The sequence below is a fragment of the Falco biarmicus genome, chromosome 7 (assembly GCF_023638135.1).
Source record: "Falco biarmicus isolate bFalBia1 chromosome 7, bFalBia1.pri, whole genome shotgun sequence".
Taxonomy (NCBI): Eukaryota; Metazoa; Chordata; class Aves; order Falconiformes; family Falconidae; genus Falco; species Falco biarmicus.
Window position 1 is genome coordinate 4,727,544 of NC_079294.1, and position 26,211 is coordinate 4,753,754.

A 26,211-nucleotide genomic window follows, 5' to 3' on the forward strand; every position below is an offset into this window, starting at 1 on the left:
AGCTGGACCCAACAGTTGTTGCCAGCCGATTGCCATTCTGTAAGCAGATGCCAGCACAGTTATCACTGGGCAGGTGTGCGCAGCAAAAGCCACAGTCGCCACTGGCAATAACTGGCCCCTTGCAAAGGCAAAAAAAAAAAGTGAATAACCATGGAGATGAAATTATTCACTTAATCATTAAAAGGTTCCCATGGGTTACGTTGAGGGACAGAGTGAGACAATATGTGTTTGTGAAAGGAGGGTAAAAGCATAATTTTTGCTTCTGTAGTGCCCGTGCAGTATTTCTTCTATGAATAGTTAGAGACTTTTATTGTTCAAGGCTTTCAGTCCGATAACCAGCACTACAATAATTAATCATTGAAAATGGTGAAAATAAATCTTTTCTACTCCCTAAAATGACAAGACGGGTAAATACAGAACGATGTATAGGCATCTTAGTATATTTTCTAATCTGTATTAAAGAGAAGCCATTTAAATGACTTGGTTATCCTTCTTAATAGGGTATCAAATAAAAATTAATTGCACTTATATCACCCTTCACCAAAAAAATGAAGGAAAAGATTTCTCTGGGCTGTGCACAGATTTACATATGATCTCTATTAACACTAAAGGGAGCCTTTAGTAGGCTAAATCCCCGAGCCCTGCAGCACATACCTACTCTGTATAATTTAGGGAAGAACTGGAAAGATGATGGAGTAAGACCTAACAAACATGAAAAAAAAAAAAAATCAGCAGAAACCAAACAGTAACTGGAATTGCAATAGGGACAGCAAAAACACTGCAGAAGTTTGTAGTTTGCAAAGGAATGGGGTTCTTTGATTCCAACAGGGTTCTGAAAATGTAAAAATAGAGCTGGTGTGAAAAGGAGTGACAGAAGTCCAAGCAGCTTAGGAAGCTCGGTAGCCTATCATCACCTCCAGAAATAGTGGCATATGCCTCCATGATGGTGCAGAATGGAAGATACGGTATTATTTTCCAGTGATACTTTCCACCTGCATACTGTGTTTTGTTAGTGGGTAATTGGCTTCTTGGAAAGAAATTTATCTGTCCTTGTTTCAGCAAAGGGAACATGGAAGAAGATATATATGAACAACTCTGTGCTTTGCCAAGCAAACAAAAGTCACAATAATATTTCAAGCCAGATGAGCTCTTGTTATCGCTGGCTCTATATTAAATACAATTTTGCAGCGCAAAAGTTCATTCTTTCAGTTTTCCCCTGTCTCTTCACACTGTACGTGCACTGAAAGAAAATGAGACACATTCAGGGGCAAGTATGTCAGTCTTGGCGATCTAAGTCATTGTATCCTGTAACAACTTCTGTTCTCTTATCCCACATCTTGAAAGTTAAATCCCATACCAAATCAGACCCCCTACACGAAAGTAGAATTTGTTGTAAACAGAAAGCAGGATTTAATGCAATTATGCCAAGAATCATTTTGGGCCAAACTCTGCATAACAGAATTTCTACTAGGGACTTGGGTGACAGGAGCAAAAAATCTAATGAACTTTTTTTACCATGTTATCACCTTTGAATTTAACTAGAGCCAAAAAAAAATGTCAGAATGTATCATTTCCATGCTACGGGGGGGCTGCAAAAATATAGCTTTTAAGCGGAACAGCTATTTGAAAGGCAGAAAAGAAGGTGAATTTAAAGCACTCTGCCCAGTGGTGTGAGAAAGTACTTTTTACACCACGAAGAGCTGAGCTGCAGAACAGATACGCAGGGCAAAGACGAATGAAAGATTTCATTCACTGTGTGCTCTAGAAATAGGCCAGCTTCTCAAGGAGTTGAACAGGATGAATCAAATTCAAGTATTAACCTAACGTGCAAGAGACCATTCTCTGAGGTGTGATTAGCGTTGTGATTCTAGGTTAAGAAACTCAGATTTGGTCAGTATTTGTGTGGTAGATTATCCATGTTGCCTGATTCCAACAAATGTGCAAGACCTTTCTAAAGTCATTCGAGGCAGTGACCACAGCATGGTTTTCACTACACTTTCAGCCGTAGTGAAGTTCAGAAATGCATCCATAATTTGTAAATTGACACTGCAAACAGTTTTGCCCTCTTGCAGACTAAGCAGCCTTGGCTTATTCAGCATCGATTCTAGTCGTCTTCTTACTTTGCATTCAGTCATATCTATAGTGAGGTGTATTTCTTTATGAACCAAGAATCAGCAGAGTATAAATGGCTATGAAAAATGACAAAAGACCATGTTTCACAGTAATAGATGTAGCCTAAAAGTTGCATAGAATTAAATAGAGCTGTGATTTAGGATTGATTTTGTCACCAAAACAAAAGAAAACTCCACTGGAACCACCTGAGAGTGCTTCTCCCTCTTCCTCATTAAACTCTGCTATTACTGAAATTAATACATAGGCGTAGACAGACTTTATCAGGAATTTCTGAAGGATGACATTTTAAATATGTAGGATCTAATTCTTCTTTCATTTAAAAATGAAAAGTAAAAAACTATCAGCATTAATGCAATCATTTTGAAAAAGTGATGCGAGTTCTAAAGAAAATCTCAAGTCTGTGTTCTGAAATTTGTCTGCAAAAAATACAGTGCATGTACGTATATGTGTATATGTTCCCATGAAGTTTTTTCCCTTCCTTCTAAATCTGATACAGGTTTACCCAGAGAAATGGTATCCAAGGGGTTAAAGACATAATATTAATGCTGTACTACACTGATGTCAGCAATTTATGACAGGATGGTGGGTGCTAGTGCCAGAAGCTATGGCACAGGAGAGAATGTTATTTTAACAGCATGATTCTCTATGAAAGCCTGTCATCTTCTGTTCTTGAACCTTTGCTAATGTACTAAGGCGACATGCCCAGAGAGAAAAGGAATGTTTTTCAGCTGTTATGTGGTGGCTATTAATATAGTTACTGCTATACAATGACTATGCTGCTACTACTTGCCATCATTTTAAATTGACAAAGACATAGGAATCTCTTGGGATACCATTGTTTCTAAAGGGCCACATCCTTCATTCCTTATTCAGATGAAACTCCTAATAACTAAGCTCAGGAGAAACTCTCCTTTTAGAATGTTAAGCCCTTGAGACCAGCCAGGTACAAATACCATGCTGTGTCAGGCCACATTCACTGTGACTGACAGGGCATAATGCAACACACAAGTCTGAATTTTTCTGCATTGCTGCTCTCATACTCCTTTGATATTTTTCTAATATGCCTGACAATACCAGATCCAGATCCAGCACATGCTCAGCAGCAGGAAGGCAGAGATGAAATTCTGAACATCATGACTGATTTACCATTCTGCCTGACTAATAGCCCTCATAACCTACAGTAGATGAATAAAAAGTTTAGCACTTGTTTAACTCTTTCCCAGAATTTCCTTTCTTTCTGCTATCACCTTCCCAAATCACTCACCTGTATTTCAAAGATTTCCTTCTTTTTCAAGGCTGAATAAAAGGCAATGAGAAACGTTCTGTCTAGTAAAGAGATTTTTTTGATGTTTGGCATATGACGTGGTTTTCTTTTGGCTAAGAAGTTCTTGTAACATCATGGCTAAGGGACCGTAGAGCTAATTCTTCAGGGACCGATGGACAGTTGTACAGTTATCCACAGCATACACACGTGTCCTTCTAGGCAAATCATCAACAATGCCTGTTCTTGAAAAGATAATTCTGTCTACCCCATTCATCATGAAAGAAATCTGCGTCATCAAGATGAGCAGATGCACCTTGATCATCCCAGTCACCAGAGCCAGTTAGGTCACCTGAGCCAACATGGCACTTCCAGGCACCAGGTTGCTCGGAGAATCAGCTCAGTGATCTGGGAGAGGCAGAAAATTCTGTGGGATCAGCGGAACTTATACAAAAAACATCTACAGAGAAATAGTTACATCTCTGTATTTGAATTTCCTCCATGTCTGTAAAAATAAAATACTTCTTTAATGTTAAATCAAAGTAGCTGTTCATGCCTTTTATACCAAAATTAAAATGTAACATGTGTGTATGCATTACTGTTCATATTTGAATTAGTGCTACAATAGCGGTAAAACTGGTTGTTGTTCATACCTACTCATACATAATTCCTGCTCAGAAAGTTTACCACCTACCTTTCATGTACTTTGTTGCCTTCACTCACCCTGATCTATTTTTCTACCAAAAATACATGAAGCAAAATCTGAAAATTCACTGGAAAATGCAGAAGGGTAGCATTATTTCCCTTATACATAAAAGACACAAAGAGAAGGGGGGGTGGGGAGAAAAAGAAACAAATCCAAAACTGTGTCCCTGACTGCATCACTGCTGGAAATGAAAATTGGAGAGACTTTAGACATGTTGAACAAGATCTCAGCAGAGGAAGCAACTAATCACAGAAACAGGTGATCTACTGGTCTAAGTGCAGAACTGCAATCTGTATGAGCACATGCTGTAGAACTAGAGGAGGCATCCTGGGTCAGTGAATCCAATTCCCTGCTATCATAAGTAATCATGTCATATAATCCCATTCATCTCATTTGAGCTCCATCTTAAAACCCTTTTTATGAATTTGCAGAATAAATGCATTCATAGCTAGTTTATATTCATTTGTTCTTGTGTAACCTTGTCCTTTAGCAAAAATAGCTCATCCTCCTCCTGCCCCCGTTTATTTATAGAAAGCAATCATACTTTTTCTCAGCTATTATTTTGCTAGACTACATCCAGCTCTTTCAGTCCCCTCATGTAAAATAGCTTCTTCGTTCCTCTAATTATTGAAGCAGCTGGTCTGTGTACCTGCTCCAGTTCAAACATCTTTTTTTTAGTACTCTCCATAACATTCCAAATAGTTTTACCTGTTCCTACTATTAACCATCAAGTTTTCATTACCCACTAGAAATACTTCATACATACTGAGATGTTTTCCTTTTCTCGTTCTCTCTGCCCTTCTTCCTCTTCTTTCCTTTCTCTCTCTGTCATGGCCAAGTCACATAAATGTTTTGTGATTGACTCATACCTCCAAGTCTCCCCATCTTTTCTTAGCATGCAAGTTAGACTTTTTGTTAATTGCAATATAAATGTATTAATACCTAATATTTTTGTATGGTTTGCTTAATTTCCCCATAAATCTGTTATTTCTTTGGGTTTTTTCTGTGTCTGTTTCTGTGTGGTTTTTTCAGATTTTTCATATATTATTGCAGTAGTTTAATGTGAATTTATCTCAAATTTCTGTCATCGGTTGATTTTATTCCTAATAAACTGAATTCCTAAATGGAAATGCTAATAATTTTCAGCTCCAAAGATAAGGCTAGAGGAATTCTGATAATGATATCTCTGGAGACAAATTGCTACTTTTTTTAGCCCTCCTCCCTTTAGTTGTTTTACACTTAGAAAACTAATTGTTTCTAAGTCTTGTAAGTCTTCAAGTGTCTTCCTCAGGCTAAGTAATTTCACCGTATCAGATGTTCTCTTGAAGTCCTGATAGAAAAGGTGCACTATAATTTTCTTCTAGAAAACCAGCTATCTTGTTAAACGCAGCCGTCAGACTAGCCTAGGATGACTCCTCCCTCTATCTTTGGCTAATGCAAGTTGCATTCCATTGCATTTTTAACAGATATTTATGCTCTCAAATATTTGTCTCAAAATGTGTTTTAAATCTTTGATTATGACAAAGGCAAAGAACCACTGGCCACACCAACAAAAGACGATCACTTCTTTTCCTCTCCTTTCTTTCCATATGTTCTCCAATAATGATGCTTCAGGAGTTACTTTTCAAATCCTCCAGATTTCCAGGATGAAATTTATGTGTCCTTAACTCTTGTTGCATCCTCAGGTGAAGCAACATCAGTTTTCAAGTACAAGTTTCTATTAGCCTTTCTGCCTTTGCATTTCTCAGTGTCACCTTCACTGAAAACTCAGTGAGAGTTCTAACCCTGATACTGAGACTACTTGAACTTCCTTGGAAGGAGTTATAAAAACTCTCTTCCTCTCTTTCCCTACATAAGGATAAAAAAATATGTGTCACTCAAAGCAGGATTAGGAGGTTCAATTTTCTTATATTTATGTGCTGCTTTAGAAACAAAAAGCACTATTTATGGCATCATCGTATCCCCAGTCAAAACCCTGTGTCCGAACGCTGACCGCCTTGGGTCTCTCACAAGTTCTGCTGGAGCAACTCTCATTAGGTTTTCTAGGAGTGCACCTGGATTAAATCATAGCCTATCTTTTTGCTGTTGTGCTATGATAGTAAGTTATTATACTGTTACTATTGTTATAGACTAATCCTACAGTGGCAAAAATTGCTACTAGTTTTATTACAATAGCTTCATCATTTGTGAAAGCAGAAGAGAAACAGAAAATGCTACATAAGCTGAAAATTCTAGTAAGTCATGTATGCAGTGTAGATAATATTTATGTGCAGGTGAGTGTATAAATATATGCACAAAAAATCTTTATAAAATATAGCTCAGTAATGTAGACTAGTAGCTTAGATAAATGCACTTTAATCGTTACTAAACCTGGTAAGTAGATGCCGAAAAGGCTACACAGTATTAGTCAGAATGAGAGGATTAGTGCTAAAAATATATGAAAAAGAAGACAGAATAACTCTTAAAACTATGTGGTAAATGGCAAGATCCTGACTAGAAAAAAGAATTGTTTCGTCTGGAAAATATATGCTATACATCACAAAAGAGAGAAGAAGGGCAAGCCAGACCAGTCAAAAGCAGTGGCCATTACCAGATGCTTCAGAAAGTCCTGAAGACTAAAACACTAAAGACATCCTAAATTCTAATTGTTCATATATTTGTTAGCAAATTCCTAAGCTTCTACCTAGCTCCTAAGTGATTAACAGCTGTCTTGTTCACTCCCTTGCAAGGGCACATATCCTCACATCCATAAAATACTCTTTTTTTGTAACTAAGAATGTCTCATTATCCATATAACTAGCTGACAGTTGTCCTGACCATAACTTTTGGACTTTATGGATACCCTGTGGCACTGAGTTCAGCAGGACAGCTCCTAAATATAGAGAATATAATCACTTTAGCAAGCATTTGTCTATCTTTATAGTATTCTTTATACAGACCCTTGATCTGATGTAATGATAGACAATTTGGAATATTGTATTTCTCCCTGTCTACCTAATAGCTTTTGTATTACAATACCAGCTCCTTTTGGGCATCTCCCTTCTGAGCTAAACACTTACATTTTGTGTAGCATCTCCTCACAATATTAACAAATTTTGCTGTGAAAAAATGCATGTTTCCTTTGGAAAAAAAAAAAACAACAAAAAACAAAAAACAAAAAACAAAAAAACCCCACACCAAACACAGGAAACTTTCTCTTGCTGTTGACTTCAATTTTGAAGATATCGAGATGTCTAGACTTTTGTGTGCCATTTCATACCAAGATCATCTTTCCCTGCATCATCTTTAAGGTTTTTACAGACAGTAGATGATTCACCAATACAGCTGTGACCAAACTTTCTGAGATCAGTCAGAATTTTTAACCAGATAGGACCAAAGGTTAAATGACTTGACTAAGGAAGGTCAGTGAGGCAGTAGCAGAGCCAGAAGGAATAAGACCCAGGAGTGAAATTTCATCTTTTTGAAGGCAGCATAGATTTCCCAACATTTTCTGCAGAGCCAGGATTTCACTTCAGTTTCTGTAGTATGCTTCTCCCTCCTCCAATCATTAAAACACAATTGCACTAAGTGGCTCTTCAGTTCCTAAACTTTCAAAGGCCATTTTGTCGGTGGTGCTGGTGATAGTTTTTGCCCACTCATGTACTTGATTTCACATGATTTCACAAAAGTGCTCATCATGCATTATTTCAGTAATATAAGCTTAGGCAAGTAGCATGATTTAAAATTTACTGACACTATAATCCCTTTAAATAGTTCCAGCATAGCATTAACTTATTATAGGGAATGAAAATGACAGTGTAATACCAAAATTGAATCAAGTAAACTATAAATAAAATTTCTGTAGAAAGGCAGATCTCATTTCAGGCTATTTGCACCAAAGAACATGATGATAATGTACAACATTTGTGTACTTGATCTAGAAAAGCTTTAACAATTTTTGTTTATTTGTATGCAACTCGTACTAATAAACAGTGATAACTGATTCTGCCCTAAATCTTTGGAAACTCTGAAACAAAGTAAATTAAATAAAGCTATTGTACTTTTGATCAGTCTGGAGAAACTCAAATAGTCCAGCAGATTTAAATCTTCCTTCTTTTGATAGCAACAAAGATGGTCAAGTCTTTGGTTAAAATAACAATTTTTCTTTCTTTCTTGTTTATTATTACTCTACTTGATAAGCTCGTCACAAAAATTTGCAAGAACCAAATTGCTTTTAATGGCTTTGCATTAAAAATTAGTGGAAGCTTAGCTCAGATATCTTCAATACTTCCTTAATAATCCTAATAATTTTCTGATGACCACAACTCTCCAGAATTTTGCTGAAAATGCTTGAGAAGTATTTGAAATGGAAGAAATGATTCTTCGAATTAATACTTATATTTTTAACCGATACAGATGGCCATATTTTCCAGTGCAGTTTTACCAGTGACATTCAATCTGGACAGCTACAGTTCTCACATTACTGAGATAATGTTATTGCTATTAATAATCCCAAAGAACCTCTGAGTTTGAAGGCATTGCACATAGTTGCAGATGGCTGCATAAAGGTCATTATTTTTATAGCTATAACATTAAAAATACTGGAAACTCCATGCACATGGCTTTGTTCTGCTGTGTGTTTACCTTCAAAAAGACAGAAATGAATGTGACGGGAAGAATACTTGCAGGAAACGTAACACTACATAAACGACACTCTAGTGCAAACTAAGCTCATGGCAATATAAATATTGATGTTATTAATGCCACCTAAAGTATCCAAGTAAGAAATATACCTCCTATCTTGTGTGCAACATAGCAGTTTATGTCAGCAAGGCATTACTTCTGTTGCCATAAGTTTTCTTTTAAAATGATTTATTGCACTGAAATCCATCAGGAAGGAAAAGGAGCTTGAGGAGATGCACAACGGGAGTAAGAGAGGTCCGGGAAAAGGAAGGAGAACCGGATGCATGCAGAGTTCAATAACATAAATGATCATAGTATCTTTCCAGAGGTTTCTACATGATTTCAGCTGTTGGCTGCAACATGTACTTCCCTTATGTGAATGTGCTTTCCTGAAATGAACTTGAATTCAGACATTTGTAAGGGTTTAGCAAATTGGGCCTATGGATAGAAGATCTGGAATATATACATTACAGATCTCATGAATAGGCGTCTGGACAAAAACTCAGCCAGTGTTCAAGAGACTTGCTGTTATCTCGGCGCCATGTGTTCCCAGTATCTTCTCAGTAACTCACCCACAGCTCTTTTTTTTTTTTTTTTTTTTTTTTTTTTTTGATTGAAGGCAACAGTGTCGTAGTCAGTTCATTCTTTGTCAAAGGAAAAGATATGACTCCTACGGTAAAATTCAACTTCAACCCTGGTCATTCCCTTCTGCTGTTCCAAATGACCAAACTCCTTCAATTAATTTATCTTAAGCGACGAGAAAGTTTCCTTATGCCAGCTGTACCAGTCCCATCACCTCGCAGGCATCTTTTCAACACCAATACATCAGTGCTTGTCAAAGCTAATTTTATTTGTACCTAGAAATGAGGCTTCCATAACTTCTTGGAGACTGTGTAATATTTTTTGCTCTTAGAAAAATGACCTGATGAGCTGCTTATTTGAGACAAAGGCAAAGAGGCTAAAGAAGGCGTTCCAGCTAGTGAGACAAGTATCATGATTTTCAGTTTCTCAAGGAATACTCAGTGTCTCTCACCGGGTTTTAGCTGATTATCTGGAGATACGTTTAAGAAAGGCGATTTATTAGGGTCTGTGAAGAATTCAAGCCTGAACGTTACAGGTCTATACGGCAAAATACACATACAAGTATTGGCACCTGGTTTTACAAACTTCCTTTAGATCATTTAAGTTCAAAGTTATTTTTACATGGCTTTGCTGAAAGACACTAACGTGCAGTACTCTGGTCTGAATTATACCCAGAACTTGTCTGTATTAGCTTAGATTCCAGGTGTCTGTACAATAAATTTTTGCCTGGCTTTGGGGTGCATGGTTGTCTCAGTACGCCTATTCCATCGGTGCACTGAACAGGAAGAAAAGTAATCTATCCCTTTCCTGGAGGCTTGTAGGACTTTACAGCAGAGTTAAAACTATCGATCAGATCACAGGTTAATCATTTAGATGTGGCCTTTCGTTGGATGAATTAAAAGTTTTAGCAACTACCCAATGATGTGCTTGAATGAAGCCCTCATTAGCCATATGGGACACGGAAAGGGTGGTCAGAAGTTACCCCACTCCTTTGATGTCTGTACAAGTTATTTCTATTGATTTTGCTGAAGACCAAAACACCATCTAGGTCTTTGACTCCAGGAACTTCAGTCACTTACATCAAACACAGACTTTCAGCTATTTCGGTGCTATTAGCCCCACAAATACCTAAAAATGGACTATATCCAAATGAATCAATTCCATACAACAAGGGGCTGGTATTAATTGTCAGGGGTTTACGCAGATCAAAATAGTATTTAGAGCCATGAATAAGTAAACCTACATCACTTTAGATAGCCTGTTTCACCAAATCAAAATGTTTTATGTGAAATCTATTTAAATATTTCTAAAATTTTCAGCCAATTCTAAGCATATCAAAGAAAAAATTCATAACTTCATGTTAAATTTAAGAGGAATAGTTTCATCATTAACATCTGACATTCTTCTTAATTCTTTGCTACTCTGGAAAGCTAATCTAGAGATCAAATCCTCTAGCTGACAGTTTGCTCCTTGGTTCAAATCCTAAACTAGCATAACTCATCTAATGATGAGATAATTTAAGCCAAAAAAATCACATCAGTACAGATGAATTGAGGGGCAGACCTGTATGTTCAGATTACAGAGTATATATTCTAGCATTGTCAGATACACTAAATATCAAATCAGTAACCGGATGCCATACTTCCAGCCCACTGAAATCACACCCACTACAATACTAGAGTATTTTCTCTCCAGGCAACACTTGAGAAGGAAAACTTCAGATGTGTATGAGAAAATTCTAGGATAAGCATCATATTGTGAAAATTATTCCAATAAACATTATTTATTTCGGAAACTATTTCGGGAAATTTTAGCAAACAGAGAAGTGGTGCAACACAGGCAAACCAAGATGTTGGAAACATGCACAAAAGATTTCCTTTGAAATAAATTTTAATTCCTCCCATGTCTCTAGAAGGAAACTGCTTTTGACAGACTATATTTTGCCACTATTTCATTTAATAATTCATATCAACATTTACCAAGGGAGATTGGTCTTTGCTTTAAATCTCGTTGTATGCCAGCCAACTTGCTACCTGTTCTTATGACTTATTGCTGTTGTTTTGTGGACTTTGCAGGGGGTACTGCTACAATTAAACAAAAAACCTCATCATGAGAAAATCTCATCTGCAGAAAGGGCTTTTATTTCCAACTGTCTCAGATTTATATTTTAGGTCATACTGTATCTTAAAATTAAATCTTCCTTACTCAAAAACCTAAAAATATAATGGGTGACGCTTCTTGATATCAAATGGAGGTAGCTGCAAGCCATTTCTGTGCATTTACATATATGCAGATACCCTGCAAAATGGTTAATGCATTCAAAACCTATTGATTTTAACTGGAATTAAAAGTGTGCATAATTTTGCAGAACTTGGCCTCAGCTGTGGAAAGAGGACTTCTTCCCAAATATTTTTTTTTTTCTGATCAAGCTAGAAACAGAAGGAGCCAATGGCATATTTAGCATGAAATAGAGACCTGCATTTCACAGGAATAATACCTTAGTCGCATTTGGGGCAGGGGGGGAAGGCAGGGGAGAAATCAAAGAAACTTCTTTTGTTTTTACATGGAAAGACTGCAAAATGAGTACAACTGCATCAGTCTTAAGCTGGGGCTGGGGTGGGGTGGGGGGACCAGTCATATATTGTTAAATTTGAGTAATGTGGAGTCAGTTCTTAAGAACAATACTCTACATGCATTGAAATACTCATGAGAAAATATTCCTGACGTACATTGCTACAACGGAGAGCAAAACCCTTAGAAACCAACTATGGCTGTCTATAGCTCACTATAAAAAGTGAGATATACATAAGCTGTAGCAGTAATAGTCATTTTGTTAAAGTATTCTTCTGATTTTTTCTGTATTTTCTGGACAACCTTATAGTGTCCTTCCCCTGTTTACTCCAAGTTCAGTTTGCATATGAAAAAATCAGATATATTGAAGTTACAGCTTCATTAGGAATTATCTGAGTATAGTAACATTTTTAATGCCAGCACTTGAGCTGGAAGTAGACAATTGTTTTTCTGGATTTATTTTTATTACTCTCCCAGGCCCCACACGCTCAAAAGGCAGAATGGCCACATACTAGGCACATGTATGAGTTTCCTCTACAGGATGGCATGCTAATCATCAAAATAAATCACGAACCTTGGCTCAAACAGTGTCATAATTTTGCTGTTTATGGAATGGCAATTTTTTTCACAGTTTATATTAAAAAGCCACGGATTATTTTTCATTTCCTTATTACTTTGTATTTTTAATGAAAAACTAACACACTTTAAAAACAGGAATTCTTAGACATTCCCTTTGGACTACATGTTCCCCTTTAGATTCTGTTTTCAAAAGCGTTGCGGATTTTTGCACTTCCTTTTTAAACCCTGCTATGGCTATGGGTGGTGTACAAATAGCCAGCTCTTTGTAGTTACCCATTGGATTTGTCAGTGCACTGGTATCTATGCATTGATTCACAAGCCATCAGCACCCTCTACTTTACTTTAGCATTTCACACAATTCTGCACATGCACGACATTTCTGATTATTTGCAGCCCTGTAATATGTGTGGCAGTGAGACTGTCAGCTGGGCTGATGTAAGGATGCTCATCTTCTTTCTGCTTTATCCTATGGATGAAGATTTGAAACAAGGAGTAAGTCTATTCATTTGCAGTTATGTACATGTAATATAATTCCAGATTTCAGAAAAATAAACCTGGATTTACACTGGAGAAAATCTGTGGCGAAAGTGTGACCAGCCACACGCTAGTTCTTGCCATTTCAGGTCTTATAATTCCTTTTCCCTTATTGGTAGTGGTGTGTCATGAGATTTAAATCATGAAAAATTGTCAGAAAGATCGTCCTCTATTTCAGGCCAATAATACGAGATGTGAAGTTATGATTTTATCTAAAGCATTGCAATGCATATAAAGGAAAGAAATAAGGATCCCCGTGTGACTGTCAGCAATTATAGAGCACATGTACATATTTATAATGAGGAGAATCTTCCTACTGGAAATTGTCTGAAAAGCAAGCAATACACTGGCCTGATGAATTCAACATCTATAATTACCTGGGAGAAAGGAACTAGAGTGAAGGAAGGGGAGATTTTCTTGTCAGATCAGTTCTAGTCTCATTTCCACACAGTCTAAAATGAGAGCTTTGTACCTATATCTATTAGTGAGCCTGTAGACTCATTCCCAAAGTAGCTCTCTCAGATAAGAGATGTTAAAGTAGATAGAATCATAGGACCATGAAAGTACAACCCTTTAATCTTGGCGGGAAGACCTAGGTTTCAATATATCTAGGGTATTAAGCACTGGAGGTTAAGACAGTAGTCAGAGAGAGAGAGCAAGGGTGGGAGAGAGATGCTGTATATTACATTTCTAAAAGAACAATCCTTTGGGAGTCACTTTTGCAACTGTTATTTGCAGCTGGAACATGCAGCACAATTGATGCCGTTTTGCTAATTGCTGATCTAGATCGTTTATATGTATCAAGTCAGTGGAGTTATAAATATGATCAGTGCACTCATCAATAATTGTGGGTACAAACCACTGGCTGAATTTCGTGTTCAGAAGGGAATTTAAAGCTTTGCAATTCTGATTGACCAGGTCTCATGTCACATATTAATAATTCTTTGCATGAAATAAAGTCATTTGGCTTTATCAAACACCGCAGCATTTTTTTGTAACTACAACCTTCACTAAAGTTTTACAGATTGGTGTTAGGCTACTTCAGCCATGAGCAGAATATAGATAAAATAGAACAGACTAGAATGTGGCTCATTATTATTCAGATTGTTTTATATCTAGTAGCAAAACACTATAGTAGTTTCTATAAAGGAAACAACACCTAACAAAATGGATACATTTATTCTTAGACATTAACTGCCTCTGGGGTGCTACTGAAATTTGTACTAGAATAAGGTCGCTAAACCATGTGTTAAAAGGCATCACCAACTACCAGCTAGCAAAGCTCCACATGCTTTGCTGCCCATTTCTGTTTAGACACAACAGTGTAGAGTCTCAGAGTAGATTCTGGAGGTATTCACCCACAAAGCAGCAGTACTTGATCACTTCCAGTAACGTTGAAGTATTTTCTTCATACTGTTCTTATCTTCCCTAGGCATCCAACAACAGAATATGCCCAACTATAGACTTAACTGAAATAAAAAAAACAGCAAATTGATAAAAAGCCGCCTGTCACTACTCCCCTCATTCCTGAGCAGAGAGTGCCCGTAGCAAGAGAAATTCTTTAATTCACCAAAACCAATCAGTTTGAAATGTAATGCAAGTGCCAAAAGTCTACAGTTGCATTGATAAAACAATTACGTCTGTAGTCCTCCAGCAAAAGGAGGTGAAGATCAGGCGGGTCAGTTTTTTAGAGCCATACTATGTGCCCACGACGGTCACATGTATGTGAAAATCAAGCTTCTTTAGATATAGCACTGGTGGAATGCATGAAAAATGTCATGGAAAATATGTCAGTCGCAAGGGGTGTAGCATTTGCAGTGAGATGGATATAAGAACCACAACCGCAGTATAAATAGATGCCTCAGTAAATTACATAAGCATGTCAACATATGAATCTGAAACTCCAAACTCTGAGGCAAGTAAGTAGAGCAGCACTGTAAACCTGACCTTAGAAAGTCATATGCCCAGGCATTTCCTTAAAAAACCAGTTAAATCAAGGAAAAAATAAAGAATATTTACTTTGGGTAAGAGATTTGAAGAGCTGGGTCCCCTATTGATGCAGAGGCAGCTACGGCACAAACAGCAGAGTGTCAGCTCCCGGACCACAATCCCTTCCCCTTATTGCCAGGGAAGGAAGGCTGGCCTACAGTCAGGGCTCTGACAAGGAGCTCAACAGAGAAGTTTTCTGTTTTACATTGTGGATATTCAGCTGCTGTAAACTGGTCCAGCCCTGATTTACGCGAGCGCTACACATCTAATACCAAGCAGCTTTCTGAATCTGCTTCTGCATCAGCGCTCCTTTGATCATACCCTGCTGTTAACTCTTCCTTCTGTCTTTTGTTTGCATTGCCTCTTTTTATGTTAGCAAAAATAGTGCAGAGTATGTTTCTGATAATGTGCTTTTTACAGTGACTTAGGCTCAGTTCTGCTTTGTGAGAGCAGTGGAAGAAGAGCATGTGGAGGTGAAAGAAAGGTTCATCCTCCTTACCTAAGAAATCTTTTCACTCCTGACAGGGACTGGAAAAATGAGGCGCTCTTAATAGTGGTGGGTTTACCAGACTCCACCTTTCATTTTATGTAGATCACTATAGCCTGTGTCTGGATTTCAAATAGAAACAGAAAGATTTTGCAGTCAGCAGGAGAAACCTTCTGTCATTCTGTCCTCTCTCAAGCTTTAAAAATGTCGCACTATTTTATTATTTAAAACTGTTGCACTATTTTATTATTTGTCTTAGACTGTTAGGAGAGATGGGTCAGAAGCTGTAACGTTGTTCCTGCTCTCAAGAAAGAAATGCTGGCTAGTGAGAAATAATGCAGGGTATTTTATTTTTCACTTGTGCTTCGTTTCTTTGAAAAGTCTAATAAAAGACTTGCAAATCTGACAAAACACGAGTTTTCTCCATCTCCCTAAAAACACATACTTAAAAAACATGTTTGGCTGCATTTTAGTGCTCGTGGAAAGGGAAGACAGATACCACTGAGCGAAGCATCGCACGCGAGTTCCCCCGAGCAGTTCTGCCAATGCAGTTCAGTTCCACACCTGTCCTGGAACCATTCACAGAGCTAATCTATGCAGTAGTTATTCCCGTGTGGGCAACTATCCATGAGAGACTTGACTGAGACCAGCCAAATTCATCTGACTTGTGTTTTATTACTCACAGGAAGCTTGATCTGAAAGAATGAGGGGCCAACATGTTAACTCGTACAGTGCCATCTTTCCGCTGAGGTTTTTCTTCTCTTTTACAGTTACAGTAACCGAATTCTAGTCCAATCCTTTACTAGATTTTCTGCAAGATTACAAGTAAGTAGTTACACGTTGTCTCAAATATTACTACTACCAGAACACTTGTGGAGATTCTTGAAATCCCCCCAAAACTGCACATAGTATAGTATAACCTTCTCCATAAACTATCTCCTTCTTTCATAATAAGCACCCAGACCTGGGGTGTAATTATGTTACTATGTTATTAGTTATGAACCACCAATGACTGTGGGCATTTGGTTTGCCTGGGGGAGTGATGCCAGCCCCCCCACACATACACACCCCAGGGATTTTCTGCAGCTGCTGCCGGTTCAGCCCCCAGCGTGCACCAGCTCTGTCCCCTGGCTGTTTTTAGGATCCAGTGTTGAATTCTGCCTTGGCTTCAACTGCAAGGGGAAAGAGCATGCTGCAAGCCCAGACCACAGTGCAGAGCTTGATCGATGTTTGACCTAAGCAGTGATTTAATCAACTGGACAGCATGAATGTGCTGATGACGCAGAAGCAACATCACAATTCTGTATGTTGCAGTGCACGACGATCATTTCCTTCAGTGTGTTTCTCATAAGCAAGAACAATAAAGACCCACTTCAGTGCCACTTGCCCCCAAGTCTTCCCCTAATTCAGTCTTTTTTTGTCACATAATGCATCTCTAATCTCTTTCAGATAAGAGGTATAAAGGCAAGAGAAAACTAAATGACATAAAAGCTGCCAGGATCTATTTTATGTATTTTAAATAACAAATAACATTCATGATTCCCCTTTGATTTATCTATGTAAAGCAGACTTTCTGTGCATATACCCGTGCCTGAGAGGAAAATTTAAGACTCGTTACTCACTAATTGCTTTATCCATCCCATCTTTACTCTGTATCCGTTTTTTCTTACCGTTAACATGCAGTTTCTAAGGCACCAAAAATGAGGACATGGAATAACATCAAGAGGGAATACACCGAACCGGACTCACCAAACCAGTCAGGGTTCTGTTCCAGAGCTAACACACTCAGACAGCATGAACTCTGTCCGACAGTTCCCCTGTGCTATGCCCACCACAGAAAGAACCGGGGAAACCTGACGGATCCTTCCCTCCCCTCCCAGCTCCTCCTAGATTACGCGTTGCCCCCCCTCTCCTGCTCAGGGCAGCCGGCAGTCTCAGATGAATAACAGCTTAGGTGGTTAAAACCCTGATCGTTAGGAAACTCTGATTTCCTGCTGCACAGAAAGTTGTTTATCTCTGCACTTCATTTAGTCTGGACAATTTGGATTACTCACTTTCGTCCTGTTTCCCGCCCCCCCCCCAGTTATTTCCTAGTCACTTTCCCTTTCCTGCTTTTATCTTCCCTCTGCACAATACTGCAATACTTGACCTGCAAAAATAACATGGGAAATATTGAAATGAAAATAAAACTTCCATCAGCATTATTGCTTATCTCAGTTTTGATAGCATCTTTAGGATACTCTGTGTCCTCAATGCACCTGACAGACCTAACAGAATGAACTCCAGCTCAAAAAGGGATCTTTCTTAGCAAACGAGCTAACTAAAAATTCTGATTCAGTCTGTGCTGATGCACGTATTTTAAAAAAAGAGAGAGAGAGAAGCAGGAGAGAAGTATGCTGCTACCAAAATATAAATACATGTCAGTAAAAGTACCCCCAGATGGTGGAAGGGAGCGCAGATTTCATGGCAAGGCTACAGGTCTTTGCAGTATTTCCACTCGTGATAAGGAGATATTCTTTTAGCATAGCGCTGAAGGAGTTAAAAAGGATGCCTTTCTGTCAAACAGGGTTATCATTCAACACAAGACAATATCTGGGCTATACTGAAACAGCCTTTCCCAAGATCACCAAATATTTCTTCACAAGACCTAAGTAGATTGTGGACTGATACCAGTGTTATCTGAAATGTAAAGGTGTTTATTCTTGGAGCGCTTAAAGAGGCTCATCTTTCTGCAGCTGGTCGGCTAAAGTGTGTGATGTCTTCTCTCGGTCAGCACATGCATAACCAGACAATCAGTCGGCAGCCTGTAAAATATGATTGCCTAGGAGATATTGATGGCCTAAGGGAAGTTCTGAATATCAGAGGTTCATAATTAGAATACCTATGCATTTGATCCAATAGAGCTTCCATCAATGTCACAGAGATGAGTGGTTATGGATTTCCAAGTCATCTCTGCTCATACAGACAGATTTATGCACTTTCAACTTTGGACAAATGAAGGGCAAAGAATTAAAGCCAAACCCTTCTACCCAGAGAGCTCCTTAGCCTTAGAGGGGTTCTGAAATTTATAATCGCCTCTCCCGGTGCTCAGGATCAAGCTCCACGGTTGGTAACTCATGACCTATTTATGCTCATGCCATCCATCCACTTTCAGTCATTCTGTCCTCTTATCTGTAAATCCACAGTCACACCATGTAGGATGTGTGGATCTGCTGATAAGAAATTTTTGCAGGAAAGAGAATCTGGGCAGATCAACAGTTCTGTTGCCAGAGCTGCTGGCAGCAACTCATTTGTTCCAGATTTATAAAGATCCACTGTGCTGATCTGATGACAGATCTGAGTGTTTGACTTCTGTGATAATAGACTATCTAGCTGAAACCTGTATTTGGTACCAAATATTAAGTTAAATAGATACTGGTAAGATTATCCAGTGTGGGACAGAAAACAACCACCTTGTTAGCATTGAGATTATCACAGTTCCTGGGCTGTGGGTTTGGGTTTCCCTCCGTTTTGCTTTGGGGTTTGTTTTCATTTGGTTTGTTGGCTCCCCCCACCCCGGCCCCCTTTATTTAATTATAAATCACTGCATTTCACCAGAATTACACATAACTAAAAACTAAGGCATGTATGGGGATGCTTATCATTACAAAGACACACTACCACATGAATAAAAAAAGATTTTGATAGGACACAACATGGATAAAGCAATTAGAGTAACCTTACTGTCAGATGCTCTGCCACAGAGGCTTAGGCACCTCTGGGCAATCACAGGGGACTTGGCTCTATCTGTGGCGTTCAAAGCACACATTTTAAAAAAACGAGAGGTGTCCATTATGCTTCTTTCTTGCCTAAGTATTTCCAAAGCTATAACGATAGGCACTTCTCTCTCCGAGTAAAGACTGTTATTCTGTTGCACAACTGCTAAAGAATAACGTGCTGAAATTAATTTCGTCAAAGAGCGAAAGTAATTTCTCAAATTTAAAAAGAAAAAAGAGATTTCTACTGGCAAAATGCATTTTACAATTTACTGCTGAACGGCCGCAAGAAGCAGCTCTTCCCTGAGCAGCATGGCACAGGGCCAGGATGAGCTATTTCAAAAATCACCGTTGGGCATATACCAATTTGCTACATGGGATTTAGCAATACGGTGGGGAATGACTCTGTGTGTCCCTGTGTTTGTGTTTGTGTCCTGCTAAACTTCAGCAGTCTCAAACTGTACACTCATCTTCAGTTTGAGGAAATTTGTTGTTAGAGCGCTGAATTTGTTTTAAAGGAGAAATTTATCAGCCTGGACAATAACACTTTTTAGTTTACTTATTTTGTGCTGGAAAATAATTTTCTGCAGACAGCTCAAAGGCTAAAATGTCTCGGACAAAATCTTTGAAAACATTTAAATCACGAACGAAAATTTTATGAGTGTACTAGAGAGTTAACTGTGAGCTCTTGGTTGGCCTTATGTATTTTACACCTCCAGATTCTTTTGTCCAATGAATAATATGGAGGCTTCCCATAATGGATCAGTACAACATGATGCAATATGTATATAGAGCATTAACATACCAAATTGGAGTCCTCCAACCACCTGATCCAGGTTCATACCAATGCAGGTATCAAAGTGATTTCTTTTTTATACATATTTATAACAAATGATGACATAAACAGCAAGTTTTCAACTGATACAGCTCAAGGATTAATGTTTCATCTAGGAGCATTTGCAACAAACTCCAAAGCTAAGTGGTTAAAGATAAGAGTAAGGTTAAACCTAGATCCACCAAGGAAGTGGCCTGTGAAACCAGCCCAGCAAGGTTGCGAAATGGGGTACCTTTTAGCTGGATGCAAATCTCTCAATGACACAAGAAGCACCACCTAGGAAAAACTTCCTAGATCACACATGAAATTATAAGGTACTGCTAACAAATATCCCTTCATGTGGAGACACCTCACACGGTTTCAGCTAGCATTTCAGGCATGCAACAGGCTCCCACAACCACCCCACTTACCAACATCATAATCCATCACATGATCTGCGCACCCAATGCCTAGTCCACAGAGTTTATAGACATATACCTGCGTAGGCTGTGTCTGTGACAAACACATCGACTACTACAATCCTAATATAGGTGCAATTCTAGCAATTTAAATGGCTCATACCTACATAGCTTGTTTGCCCATACACACATGAAGGAACTACTAATGAAAGCACATATACATTAGGATAACCAGGGACACACTGCTGGGGTTGTATCATCTTCAATTACAGCTAAATGACATCACTTTGGGGTACTCAAATTATTACTCAGATGAGTAATCTCTAATCACAAGAAGAGTGTCTGTGAAATTAATTTGCCAGTGCAAGAGAGAAGGATCGAGTCTGGAATCAAATGCACTCATTTAAAAAGCAGGTTTTCGGCTATGAAGTTCTATTTCATAAGCACAGGTTAAGTTTGCTTCAGACTCCTTCCAGCAGCCTTGGGAAAAATACCTCTTGGGAGCATGTCGTGGTTCTTACCCAGTATAGAAACTTCCAACACACTGCAGGAAGAAACAGAAGTTTTTCTCCTTGTTTAATTTCATTTGCTGTTCACCAACACTAATTTTGAATGACAATTAACGATGTATGCTTTGAAGGGTCTGAGGGGGACCTCTATGATTTTAGATGAAGTCACGGTCACTTATACATGTAACACATACACAAATTATATATATGTATGCATATAAAACCTGCATTTCTTCTTCAGAGCTGTATATTATATCTTGTTTTGTCAGTAAGATACTGACATAAAATAATACGTCTTTTTTGTTACTTGCATTTCCAGTGATATTGCGAATGTCATACCCATTTTAAAGCAGTCCTAATACTGCAATTTTTTTCTCTGCAGGAAAAGAATGCAGGAAATCTCAAGAGAAAGGAATATTTGTGACTCTGAACCTACAAGCCTGTGGTTGCTGATGCCGTGGCTGCAGTTTGACCGTGGTTTGCTCCTCTACAACCCGTGTGAAGCTCGAGGACTGTGCCTGAGCATCACCGAGGGCTCCCAGCAGTGCCAGGGCACACTGTGGGAGCACTGGCTCCTAACCCTTCCCCACAGGATGCCTCTTGGCTACCCTGTATGGAATAGCTCAGCAAGGTGTGAGCCACCCGTGCAGCTACGTGGTGCAGGACTGGGAAGTACTCTGCTCTTCAGATAATTTTCCCTGTTGGGTTTGATGAAGGAATGACAAAAGCTGCCAGCATGAACTGGGACTGACACTGCCACACACTGATCTCAGTTCTTAGAAGGTGCTGATGAGGCTTTTCATTCAGAGTTCTGACCTTTTCTGCTCTCAGTGGCTCAGGTAGTACTTTGGCACAGTTTACAGTACCTACTAGGAGACAAGTGCCCAGCATCAGCTGGCCAAACCTTGCTGAAGACAGAAATGCATGACAGTGAACAGCCAAGGAATCAGAGGGATGGAATGCCAAAATATTTTGCCTGCAATTCTCCCTCAAGATGCCTGATATTAGGCAAATGTTGACAATTTTGTCTGAATAAAGATTGTGGAGTAGTTTTGGATTAATTCACTCATAGCTAGCATTTTTTCACAAAGGAACTGGTTTGATGTATATAGGAATTTGTATTTTTAAGATAATTAGATTAGTCATGACAACTTGGCCATGATAAAGAACTCTGACCAAAGAGCAGAACTTGTGCCCCTTCCTCCTAGCATCTTCACTGGGATATATTCACCAACAAATGATGATAAGAAGAACTAAATAACTTCTCTGTATTCGGTGTGTCGAGGTACATCCCTGCCAGGGCTGGGATTTGTCAAACCAGACTGCAGACCATTACAGTAATCTGCAGATTATTTCCCAAACTACCTTTCAAAATGATTCTTTTTCTTCAGAATTATTTGACTGCAGCCTTTAATCCGTAACTGTTGCAGGAAATTACACTGATAATTTACTCTGTGAATAGGTAGCTGGTGATTAAGTGTTATGAAAGTGGCCTATTGACTTGAAGGCCAAGGCAGAATATTATCCGTGACCTTTAATATTCCGCTTTGCGAGGGGCAGATCCTACAAAATACTGGCCTGGTGGAAGCAAGTCACCCCTCACCTGGGGCCGGAGCAAAACCATCCCTTGGCAGGTCCATGCCCAGCCAGGAGCGCATCCCGCACACCAGCAGCTTCCCCAGCGTTGCCTGCAGGGACTGAAGGACGGGTTTCAATGACAGTGCACCTCTGACCGAGCAACACTTCACCGTGCCATATGCTTTTCTAAATACATCCCCGCATTAGGCTAGAAAAGGTTTCTTTTATAACAAATTAATAAATAAAGCCATTACAGATTGAAGTAAAATATACAGGAGATGGCTTCTAGGTAGACCTGATAGCTAGCACAAGAGTTCTTTTTAGAAAGGATATTTTACAGGCCTTTTTATGCATCATTAAGTTTTCAGGAATGCTGAATAGGGCATGATGGATTTGTTCTAGGTTGTTGCCAGTATTTAATTTTGATTCAGTTCAAAGGGCCATGTCAGAAGAAGGAATGGAAGAGGTGAAAAAAGCGTGTTAGCTGGGTAAATCACCAATAAAAATAACAAAACAAAAAACAACAAAAAAAAAAAGGAAGGCATAAGAAGGTCCCAACACCTTTCACCAGTGGCTGAAAATACCAGATTAAATTGCACTATTCCTGGGACATATTGTTTGATGTGACTAGAATATAATCTGTTAAACAGAGAAGAGTTTTTTATTTCAGACGTTTCTTTCCTGAGTATTACCTATGGATTAAGGTTTAGGTTTGTTTTAAATGAATAAAACATGCCTCTCAAGAAACATATTTTAATTATGATTTTCTGTGGTTGTTTGTCTTTAAAAGTAGTCAATTATTTGAAAGGTGTAGGTTACACATAGCTGTAGGGGAACTAAAGCTCCTATCTTCAGTGTATGTTAAATTAGCCTTCTTTACAATAATAACTATGTATTATTCTTTTTTATACATATAAAACAAAAAAAAATACAAATATTTGTTTTACCAAAAGAAAAGAAAAAGCAATTTTTATACCTCTGGGGCAAGTTCCAGCACTTTTGGTTTCTTGAGGAAATAAATAAAAAGCGTTGGCAGAAAGTCTCCTAAAAAGACTGCCCAAGGGGGAAGGAAGGAAACACCTAAAACCATCATATTACCAGGCGCTGAGGTAATCAACTACAATCTGGGAAATGTCAAACAATGCTAGTCACCTACCCAAAGATATTGCTGATCAAGACCTCAGCTGCCATTTACAATCACTAACTAAAACACGGAATATAGCTGTGGATATAAACAGGAGACAAATTAGTATTGGGAAGCTGGGTTTAATAATCCCCTAAAAGAGACCATCTGTCTATAAAGACCCCCTTTTCCTTGATCTCTGACATGTATTCCTAATATAGACACAGCTGGATTTGGGGTTGGGTTGGGGTTTTTTTTACATTTTTTTAAACACCCTGCTACTATAAAGTCTACTTATGGTATATCTGGTCTGAGTGTTTGTCTCAAGTTTCAGTTATTATGTAAGCACTCAGGGGCAATAAAATTTCACATCGGGTCAGCCTGCTTCAGAGTGAGTATTAAACCACCAGACAAACATAAATGTGATTCCTTTATTACTGGTGTCTAATACCACTGGACACTTGTTAATTTTCAGATTTTTGCAAATGTTCATCGCATTGTCACTGGACTGGCTGGGATGGATTTAGAGTTCTTTTCAGGTTCTGGATTCGTGTTTGGAACTGGAGTTTGGTTTTCTTGTTTTCCTGTTTAAAACACTAGGAAATCTCATTGCCCGTAATGGATGTGACGTTGATAACCTGACAAGCTAGGTGATTCACAGGTATAAAAGACCAAAACAATTTAAAGCCTGTGTTTCCAACGACTACGGTGAAGAAAAAGGAGAAAAAAAGCGCCCACCATTGACTATACACTTCTCACAGATAGAGGTCACTAATGGACTGGATTTGAATCTGCCTGCTAAAAGGCTGGAAGTTACATTTAAAGTAATCTAGTGAAAAATGAACTCATTTTGAGATTAAAGAGGTAGCAGAAATGACTAAGAAATAAAGCTCTCACCTTCCTGGAAACAATATTATCTTAAGTGTGCCGCCTTTCTAGTCCTTTAAATAGAAAGTGCAGTACAGGTAAAGCCTGATAGTGATGCTTGTTTGAACTCCTTTTTGCTTTCCTGACTTGGTAAAACTGTGTCTCCTTCTGTTCTGCGGGAAGGGTAGGGAAGTCAGCCCTAATAACATCCTACATTTTAGATACTGCTATTTTAAGCTGTGAAAGGCAAGTACATTCTTGATTCTCGAAGGAAACCATAGCCTATGTAATGCAGATTCCAACTGGGAGGGTGTAGGGTTGCGCAAAGGAGATACGTCTACATCCTAAATCAAACTATCCAGCAGGCCAGGATATAAATGTGACTTGTGACAGTGGCTCAAATTAGATCCAGACTCTCAAAGCCAAGCACAGATAACATCACCTTATACAAAATACCGGGTGTATGTGTATGCGAGGAGCGACTCTTTTAAGACTGCTGGGTGTCTTCCAGCACCGCTTCTTGCTGCAGCCTTGGACTTTGGAAAGCACTGGTCCGGTCACAGGTAGTTTTACAGACACTGTATTTACACAGTGCTCCGACTTGCTTCACCTACAGTACTCCAGGCCTGCACTCTCTTACTTTTAACTGCCTCACTACCGTATCAGGGTAGAAAACAACCATGCAAATAGCAAACCTCCGACAAGCAGTAATGCTGCTTGCAATCTCTCCTGTCATGCAATTTTCAGGAAGATCGACACTAACATTTTAATATCACTTTTGTCACTTAGGAGTGGTGACTTTCAAATAATATCTGTTGTATCTTTTTCATTATGCAAAGATCCTGTCTCAGTGATAACATTGCATACATTGACTCCTGAAATGAAGAAAGGAAAGAAAGGTGGATAGAGGTATAGGTACGGTGGCTATCAAGTGTTCTGAAAAAATGCCAGGATGGATTTTTCTCCTTCCAAAAATACATATAGCTAAAACCAATTCATTAACTTCCTCTAAAACTACAAATATATAAAGGTGCTCTTGGAGAAAGGCCACGCTGGTGAATGAAGCAAGGAATTAAGCCCATGGAAGTTTGTGGTTAGGTTTTTTTGGTGGTGGTTTGTGGGTTGTTTTTTTTTCTCTGGTTGGTTGGGGTTTTTAAACCCGAGCAGCAACCGGTCTCAGTCTCTAAACTGGTTTAATTTCCTTGCAAGCACCATAAAGTTAGATGCATTAAATACACCTCTCTTTAACCCACCCCCTGCCTTTCTCTGTGTGTGTGTGTGTGTGTGTGTGTGTGCGCGAGAGAGAGAGCTCTGACTTGCTCTAGTATCTTTTCCTGCTCCTCATACAAGGAACCTCTCCCTTTCTATCTAGCCGAGCTCTGCATCACAAGAGGCAGCATCTGAACAAACCTAATCAGTACCTTCCACACACAGAACGGGAATTTACACGGATTTGTGCCTTGGATTTATTAGCTTATTGTAATCCTTACAACAGATTTCCTCCATTAAAATTAATTAAAAGCTCCTGCTGACTGATTCCCACTCCAAAAAGAAGGTGGAGAGCCTTACTCTCTCACTTTGCAGCAGATTTCTGTGTATGTTTTGGGGTTCCACCACATGCTCCACAGAGGGCTTTTCAGCT

The 26,211-nt window shown here is 38.8% G+C and overlaps 1 protein-coding gene across 2 annotated transcripts in view; it reads right to left on the bottom strand.

Annotated features, from left to right (window-relative positions):
* Positions 1–26,211, bottom strand: part of FLRT2 (fibronectin leucine rich transmembrane protein 2) — a 65,434-nt gene that overhangs the window by 35,251 nt on the left and 3,972 nt on the right. The gene's annotated exons all lie outside the window — the stretch shown is intronic.